Raw genomic sequence first — 10,000 nt, 5'->3', positions numbered from 1 at the left:
CCCATTGTGGCCGCGTAGAAGCGAGTCTCTTCACAAACCTCGGAGAGATTGACATTTACTAAGTCGGAAACTTGCGGCGGGATTTTCTGTCACAGTGGCGGGGAGCAGAAAAGACGGATACAACGCGGGACGGGAGGCTGCAGGCTGCGGCGCGCCCGTGTCTCCCATATCTGGGTTGCACAATAACAAGTGAATGATTTATGAACGCGGGCACTTTTCCACAGCGGCCGGGGGATTTGAAGTGGAAGTGAAATGACAACGGGGCTGAAGCAGATTGTTGTATTTACTCAGCAGGAATTCCAAATGTAAACTGAAAACTGGAATTCGTAATGATGGAGCCTTTGTGGTTGTCTGTTATTTCTCTATAGCTCGGATATGAAACCCTCAGTCAGGATCACCTTATTAAGTGCAATAAGTGTACAGGGATTTGTCTGGGTGACGCTAACTTATTGACAACTTACTGAGTATAACAACACATACTGACGCACATGGTATGAGAACACGACTTAAACTACTAATTGGCAACATTTTCATATGAATAAATGTCTGTTTTGCTGCTCTCAACAATTGATAAAAAACACAACAGTGATTCAACCTATATCCAGTTCATGAAAACTTTTATATTTGCTGTTCTAAACACTTGGTGTCTGATAGCTCTTTCCTGGGAAAAATCCTCTGCTGCACAAGAAGTGATGCATTTTGTGTTTTGTTTGGAATAAACAGAAGAAGAACTGGGTAGTTAGCATGAGCAGTGATAGCCACCATGGCTGAACAGACAAAGAAAAGAGAAAACCTACAGAAAGTCAGACTGCATCAACAGGAAATCCAAGGAAAAAGACGTCACATACTGTTTGATTGACACACTGTTTGATTGACAGGTGATCTCTGGGAAGAGCAGTGCAGAAACACCACAGCAGTGAGCGCTGAGCAACAAAGATGTCAGCAAAATCCAAAAAACAAAGATCTCGCGGATTACCACTTTAATATAAGTGCAAAGGAGCAGTGCAGGACAGAGTATAGACAGTAGACTGAACAAATCCCATCATTCTGGTGGGTTTGTGCAGCATGGCATCCACGCTGGTTCCATGGCGAACCATTTCAAGTTTAACTTGGTCAAACTGAAAGCGGATTGACCCCAGCCCGGGTGCGAGGTGTAGCGGCACGACGGCCATTATTAATAATGAGCGTGGCATGAGAGGTGCCGGCTTAGACGCTTCGACAAACAGGTTTGTGACCCCCGGAAAACAATTAGAGGCTGTTGTCATGACCTTTAGATGGTAACCACCCTGGCACCTGGAATTGGAAATAATGAGTCTGGCTAGTCTGGCTGGAGTGTGTGTGTTTGTGTGTGTGTGTATTGCATCGACAATGCATTCAATATGGTTATGGACGACACATTTTGTACGTATGTTTTTTGGGTGTTTATTGCTGTCGGAAAGAAATTGGCAGTCAATGTGATTATGGACAAGATTTTTTGTGTGCATGTGTTGGTTTGTGTCAGAGAGCAATTACATCCACAGTACAGACAGTATGCGTGTGTGTGTGTGTGTGTGTGTGTGTGTGTGTGTGTGTGTGATATTTACTGTGTGTGTGTGTGTGTGAGATGATAGTTAACTGCAGTAGCGGTTGTGGCTAGTTTGGCATCTTAGCGTCAAGTCTGCGTCTCAGACTCTCTGGCTGGAAGAAGCTTGGAACTCTGCTGCAGTCTGGAGATTTGGACAAACACTGACTCACGCATCTGGGCGTCCAAGTGTCTCTCTCTCTCTCTCTCTCTCTCCCTCTCTCTCTCTCTGTGTCTTCCTGTCTTTCTCTGTCTCTCTCTCACTCCATTTTAAATTCAATCAATTCGACATGCTTTATCTGCATGCAAGTTTAGAACAATGTTGCCAAAGCATCGATATAAAAGCTCAACATCTCTCTCTCTCTCTCTCTCTCTCTCTCTCTCTCTCTCTCTCTCTCTCTCTCTCTCTCTCTCCTGGTTGTGTGTTTACAGTCTGTCTTGCCATCCACAGTGCAGGCTAGCAGCGTTTTGTTGTGCCTCTCTGGTCCCCTTCCTCATTTGCCTTTGACAACACTGATAATCCCCCAACAAGATCCCCCTTTCAAACCCCCACCTCTAGACACACACACACACACACACACACACACACTCACACTCACACACACACACACAAATACGCACACATACAAACATTTCCAGGTGCTCAGAAACACATTCACAGACTCAGAACCACGCACATACACACACACAAATACAATCATGCACAGATACACACATTCACAGACACACACACACACACTCACACACACTAGGTGCCAACCATTGCCATGGCAACTCCAATCAGCAAAGCCTCCCTTTCCCCTATTACGGTGGAGACATGACAGTTTTCATCGAGCCCCCATCTCCCCTCTCCTCTCTCTCTCTCTCTCTCTCTCTCTCTCCCCTTCTTCCTCTTGTCCCCCTTGCTTTCTCTCATTGTTTCTTCTCTTTCCTCCCTCTCTTCCTCTTTTCCTTCCTCCCTCGTTCCCTCTGTCTCTCTCCTCACTGCTTATCATCCACCTCCCAGACCATCCTCTCCTCTCCCTGCCACCCAGTGATAGAAATAACGAGGCGGGTCAACAACCACCAATATATATTTGGGTTATAATATTGATTTATGTTTTATTTCTTTGAAAAGACTCAGATCAGTCTGATGCTACTTACTATGAACTTCACCACCATAAAGACTTCTATTAGACATCATAAAAACGTATAGCTTGAAAGGGGCAGCAGGGTGGTGTGGTGAGCAGCTGACCTCTGACCTTTGACCTCCCAGTATTGGGAGGCAGGAGAAAGGAGAGTTTCCCTACAGGGATCAATAAAGTATCACATTATTATAGGCAAACCCTTATGTTGGAGCCATTTGTACATTCATCAATGTGCAGGAGTTCAACCTCAACACAAACAAGTACGAAATTGTCACAATATGACATTAAGGAATGGTGGAAATTCATATTTAAACAGTTTTGGAAACTGTTTTGAAGTGATATCAGGAAGATATTTAGGTACTGATTTCATTAAACGATGCAGCTATGTTGACTTTTTTTCTCAAAATGTTTGCTGGGTTCTGTTTTGCTTGGTTCCACTGAAACTAATGTGATTTATTGTTGAATATATGCAGATTAGATATTGTATGAATTGTTGGTAATAACAGCATGTTGGGGAAAACGTTCAGGACGGAAAACTGAGGGAGGAGAAATGTGGCCGCATGTGTTTAGTTTGTGGGTATAGTTTTGGATAAAATAAAAAGTTATCATCAGCTATAAAGGACTTTATTTTTAAACTGTAAACTGGTGCTGAGGTGACTAAGAATTATCACTACACCTTATTTCACAGATTAAAAAAGGTGGATGTGCTGAGTTTAGGTGGAGTTTCCCTCCACTGCAGCCACTTGACTCCCCCCCCCCCCCCCCCCCCTCCTCCCCTTCCTCCCCCCTCCTCTCTGACTGACTGACTGCTGAAAAGGCCATTTAGCACCATTCACATCAAAGACCCTCTCAGACACTTAATGGAGCCATTGTTGTTTCCTCTTCAAAAGAGAAAGGGATGAGGGGTGGAGAGAAAGGGGAAGAAAGGGAAAGGGAGATAATGTTACATTTCTGACATAACCGCCCCTTAAACTATCACTTTCACTCTCTCTCTCTCTCTCTCTCTCTCTCTCTCTCTCACACACACACACACACACACACACACACACACACACACACTTTTCTGTGTGCAGTCATTTAGTCGAGTATTGAGTCTTAAAATCATATTTTTCTGCCATGGGGATTCTGCCAATGGGGTGAGAAAATTTCATTTGTTTCCAAATCAAATCAACTTGTTTTAAGAATTTTCTTGAATCAAGTCACATGATCTTCTGCCTTCTGATCTTCAGCCTCAAGATACCATACAAGAAAATTCTCAAAACGAACAAAACTGCATTCAAAAAAAGTGACATTATCTTAACCTACTAGCAGATTTTCCCCCTAGTTTTGAAAGAAGACTTAATACTAGACTAAATGACTTGAGATGATACTATTTGCATTAACACACACACACACACACACACACACACACACAAATTAGAGCTGCGTGATCTGGTGTACTTGGATTTGGTTCTTCTAACATGGCTGACCTGTTAGAAGCCACTAAACCACAACTGACTCTCCACTGGGCTAGTCCCTATAAAACCACACACTATTCACTTACACAGAGGCCACACACACACACAAACCACTGAAACCCAGCCAAACCAAGAGAGACACTGACAACTCCCAGCTTTGATACAGAATTCATCTTGAGAGAATCCTAAGTGAACACTGACATTCAGACTTTCTCTCACAGGAGTTACAGTGTGTCTTTAGCCACTTTCCAGCCCATAGAAAGCCCTTCAAAAAAGCCTGTGAACAGGCAACTGTCTGGACTGTGAAGTGCCGGAGCATCACAGCCATATGGGAAGTGGCTTGGAACAAAAGGCTGTTTGCAAATTATTGATGTTTTACCGCTCTTTTTTTGTGTAATAACCATCAAGATGATTAAATTTAAACATCCATTTGGAATGCTGTTATGGCAGTGAATTTGTCTTGAATTGTATCAGCGGAGCGGGCTTTTGACTGCTGCTGAATTTCAGCTCCATTATATTTTTTAAAATGAACACGCGAGTTAACAATAAAGCTGACTGACAGGAGCTACACATCAAAAAAATGAAGCAGGCAAAAGCTTATTTTGGAGCCCGAGATAAGAAGATGAGGCTCGTGGCGAATAATGTGGTAAGTTGTGAAAATACAGCTGGAAATAGTGGACTGGCAGGCAGGAGTGAAGGCACATGAAGCTGAAGACCTCGCAGAGAAGCAGATCCCAGTCGTCATTTCTCACTCTGATATTATCCCACCACAAATTTCACCTTCTTTCACCCAGTCTGCCTTATTGAGCGAAAATATATCACCGCCGAACACTGAAAGCCTGGCGAAGTCGATATTAGGTCAGCTGCTCAGAGGAAGCTAGCTAAGGAAATTCAATGATTCAATTCTGAGCTTTCTTGCCATGACAAACAGTACGTGTGTTCAGAAAATCCAACATGAATAACACAAATTATTAGATTTAACAATAATCCTAAACAAGAGCACAATAAACCTGCATCTTCTTTACACTGATTCTGTCTCCTGTGGCTTTAGACTGTTCCTGTTCCAAAAACTATTTCATTTTTCGAACTCATGTCCTAATATTAAAGCAAGCAGAGTTAGTTGGTGCTTCTCCTCTGGTCTGGTCTCATGAAGAAGCTCATGATCCTTTCCCTGGTGCGTCAGACAGGACAGCGTCCCTGCTTACTGTGCCATGGAGAGGTGGGTAGGAATCCAATCAGTTTGATCAATATTGGTCTTTGAAGGCTGAAACAATACTGATATTTTTAGACTGAAGTTGCCAGTAGCTGATAATTTGTGCCAATATTCAATATACCTTTAAATTTGACTAATTTCATGCCAAAAAATTCCAAGTATTCAGTGTTTCCCTTATTATTTTATTCTTGTCAGGGTGGAAAATCCTCTGAAACAGCATTTAAACTATCATGGGACGCTAAAACTCTACAATGAAACCCAAACTACTAAAGTTCTTTTAGGGTTAGCAGCTCCTTAGGGTGACCCACCACACTTATTCAGTGGCAGAGAAAATTCTGTATCTATATTTGTATTCATTCTCAATAATCTGTTACGTGAGCTGGCTGACTGAAATAAATACATCATGAAGAGGGAGAAAGAAAAGCAAGGAAGCTGAACTCTTTTGATTTGATTTTATAATTACAGGCTATGGAGAGCATTATGGAACAGAAGGACCCTGCTAATCCTGTAAGAAGAGAACATCATATATAGATATGAAGCATTTTTTTGTATTTGTATTATATAAAAAACAACAAAGCAGCGCTTTCAAAAACTCACAAGCTGAGCATTTTTCTTGAAACCTTGTATTTTTTGGGGTTGACCCTCTAATGGAGTATTTCATTTTCCCCAACTTTAGGGATATTATCAGGTCGCTGAGCCAAACAGAGGCTTTTAAATGGATTTGTATCACAATCCTCCTCTGAGCAAGGACAGAGGCAAAGGCAGACGCATCTTTTCTTTTAGTTGTCATTAACATTTTCCTCTGAAACCCCAAAAGACGGCCATTTCCAGCACTGGGCTGTTAATATCAAATCAAACGCTTCACACAGAATTTTAAATGCTCTATACCAAAAAAAGCCAGCTAATCTAGGACACGACCACAACATGTGAGTCGAGTCTGCTTTGGCAGTGTGACAGCGGTCACATGCTGCATCTGCATCGTGGTAAATCCTCCACAGTTTAGCCTTACTGTAATGGATACAGTGTCAAACCTTAAACTGCGTGAAGCCAAGATGAGCGCATTAAGTTGTTCCGTTCAGTCTAAAGCTCTGACCCAGGTTTGTTTGTATTCCTCCACTCCTAGATCTTCTTCCCAGTTGTTTTTAGGCGTCACATTTTTAAGAGATATGATGATGAAATAAGAGCTTTTATATTTCAGCTTGTGGAATAGCATCTAATCCTGATGTAGGAGGTGAGTTAAGAGAAGATGGGCTGTAAAGTGATATATCTGGGAATAGTGGAAGAGATCAGAGCGAGGCAGCTTAGATTCAGATGAAAGTGTGTTAAAGTTGGCAAAACTGCCATCAGTGTTTGCTATCAATAAGTTTGGTGAGGCTTAACCTTTGCTCTTAACCAGGGAGGAAGAGGCGGTTATTGCAGCAGCAACATATAGCTAAACAACAACAACAGTGAATGTACTGGTCTGTTCCAGTCACTTAAAATAAGTTTCAAAGTTGACACATTTATCACTCAAAGTGTACTATGAAAATACATGAAAATATTAGCTGGTAAGCCAAATGACAGATTTGCCAAGGTAGAGTGTGTTTGAATCTCAGGCTTCAAAAACTAAGGTACAGACTTCCCATCTGCTGCAGTACAAACTGTGCGGCAGGGTTTGGAGTTTGTCTCTGAGTAACGCTCACATGCATGACTCTGATGTTCCTGACTTCTCCTCCTTTATCGGTTCTTTGTCCAGGTCAAAGTCAGGTGGACCAAATAGTCCTGAGCTGCTTGGCTTTATATCTGAAGCTTCTCATATTCCAGGCCTTCATGAAGCCTGAGGAGACACCAGCCGCAGTCCACACTGAGGTGAGAAGAACTGCTAATATTCCATTATTTATATTGTGTTGTCAGTTTATTATCCTTAAAAAATGATATCTACTCCAGCATCAGCCTGGTTTGTGTACTCAGACCCACTGATTATTGGATTTCCAATGAAGATCAGGCTGCTGATGTACTGTAACAAATACTGACAAGCTCACCCAGTTGGACACAACGGTTATAGGTCATCCCTGTTTATATATATACATGTGTGTGTGTGTGTGTGTGTGTCAATAAGGTGTGAGAAAATCCATTCCCCCTTCCTGATAAACTTGTTTGTTGTGTTTTCCCAATCAGCCATAAATCATCGTCCATCTTTGCTGCGGTCGAGCTCGGCTTCACCTGGGGTCGGGGTGTGTTTGATATCGCCCCGCTATCTCTGCCTTATCGCTATCTAAATTACCAGCAGTCAGGGAGTGAGGACAGTGCATACCAAACATACCCTATCACTCCCCAACCCCTCCCCCCCCCACTTCCCCATACTGTGAGCCCAGACTGGGCCGGGCTTGATAAACAGTGACAGTTGAGGCGAGGTATTTCTATGACTGACGGTTATTGACTCGGCGATATGGTGATTTGTTTCTGCGCCGCGGCACAATTGATTAGCCATAAGGAAACTCAGGAGACGTTATTGGATTACTATTCAGAGAGATTGAGTGTCAGTCTCCATTGGATTCCATATCTCATCCATCTCTCTGTCTTCCTCTCCCTCTCTGTCTCTCTCCTCAGAATATATTAGTCATTTTCAATAATAGCCGGCTGATATGGAGGCGGCTCCTGCCCTCCATTTGATATTCTATATCCGCGGCTAAATAATGATGGATCCTCGGGCTTGTCGTGTTCACCTGTCGGCCCGTTCCCTCTCTTTCCGGCTCTGTCTGGGTGTCAATCCCTCTGTCTTCTAGTCTACCTGTCTCTCTGTTTGCATGATGGTTGGTCTCTCTCTCTTTCTTTCTATCTGTCTGTCTGTCATTCTGTCTCTGGTTTGGGGTGAACTAGAGGAAAATGTTGCTTTTGATATCTGGTTCTAAAAGAGAGCTATACCTCCATAAGTGGCTGTTTCTCTCTCTCTCTCTCTCTCTCTCTCTCTCTCTCTCCCTCTCTCTCTCTCTCTCTCTCTCTATGTCCCCCCCTCCATCTCATCTCAAGGAGACAAAGATATGGCCCATATTGCATCCACTGGTGCATATCAAGGTCAATCAGTGGCAAAGGGACGCACAATGAGGCAAATGTCATTTAGATGTGTGTGTGTGTGTGTGTGTGTGTGTGTGTGTGTGTGTGTGAGGTGACAAGGGGCGTTCACTTACATGACTGACACAGATGTTACCTTTGTGGTCAGAAGGCTGTAAGTCAATTAGGTTTTGCTAATGGGCCGTCTGTATGGGGCCGGGTGCTTAGCTGTCTCCAGCAAACACACACACACACACACACACACGCACACACACACACACACACACACACACACACACAATATTGATAAGATTACCATGGTAATGTGAATGCACCAGGGTCGAGGCACATTAAGGCAGCCGCCTTTCACAAAGATCCTTACTTTTTAAATTGTCAGCCATCTTGCCCTAAGTGCCTTCCTCCGTCTCTCTCTCTCTCTCTGCCTCTTTCTATTTGTGTTAATGCGACTTTTCCTTCTTTTTTTTTGGCCCTCCCCTCCCTCTTTTTCCCTCTCTTTCTCACACAGGAGATAGGGGAACCTCCTGCACTTGGTGAGTCAGTCTCTCTCACTTTGTCTTCTATCTTTCTTTCCTCTCTTTCCCTCTCTGTCTCCCCCTATCTCTCTTTGGCTCTCTCTGTCCCTCTTTATCTCTCTCTCTCTCTCTCCCTTGCTTCCTCTCACTTTATTGGCTTGACTGTTCATCAGAGACAATATTGCCAAAGCAGAATACAAAACGTACATTTTCAAAAACGAACAACAGTTTTTACATTCAAACCAAACTCCCTCTTTCTCTCTTTCCTTCTCTCCCAATCACACTTAATTTAAACTTGCAAAAGAATATGGAGGGGAAAATAACAGGTAAATAAAGGGAAAAAAGAAAAATGGGAATAACATTGCATTATGTGCACTACAATATAGTACTATGTATATATGTTGTATATGTAGTATGTGTGTGTAACTACATTTATATGAGAAACGCCATATGCATGTTGTAATATTCTCCCTTTACACACATATACAGCATATATAGATAATATTAAAATACCAAAACACAGGTTAAACAGACATGTTTCTTCTTATTTAGCCTTGCGTTGTGGCAGGAGTAGACAAACTTAGCTGGTAGCCATGCAGCACTTTTATCTTCCCCCAACAAAAACTCTCTCTCTCTCTCTCTCTCTCTCTCCCTCTCTCTCTCTCTCTCTCTCTCTCTCATTAACATCCACTTGTCCTCCAGTGTTTTCTCTCCCCAGTTTGTCGAGCGCTGATCTCACCTTCGGAGGCCGAGTGATAAAGGCCCTGCAGAGTAAACAAGGCGTGGAGAATGGCCTCTTGTCTTTCTTTCTTTTTTATTATCGCCTCCTAATGCGGCGCCTCATTCCTGCCAATGATGGAGCGGGGTTGGGACCTACAACAACACCCACTTGAGGGTCACACACACACAAACACACACACAAACACACACTCAGGCATGCAAACAGGAAAGTGTGCACACGCCTACATACAAAGCAAAGAGAAAAGACTAAAAAATGCAAACTCACCCATACACAAAAGTGGATTTCTCCCACTTTTTGGACTATATTCTCCAAAAAAAACCAGTTGTTTATTTTGAGG

The sequence above is a fragment of the Centroberyx gerrardi genome, chromosome 21 (assembly GCF_048128805.1).
Source record: "Centroberyx gerrardi isolate f3 chromosome 21, fCenGer3.hap1.cur.20231027, whole genome shotgun sequence".
Lineage (NCBI taxonomy): Eukaryota > Metazoa > Chordata > Actinopteri > Beryciformes > Berycidae > Centroberyx > Centroberyx gerrardi.
The sequence above is the reverse complement of the archived record's forward strand: the minus strand, read 5'-3'. Positions refer to the sequence as shown.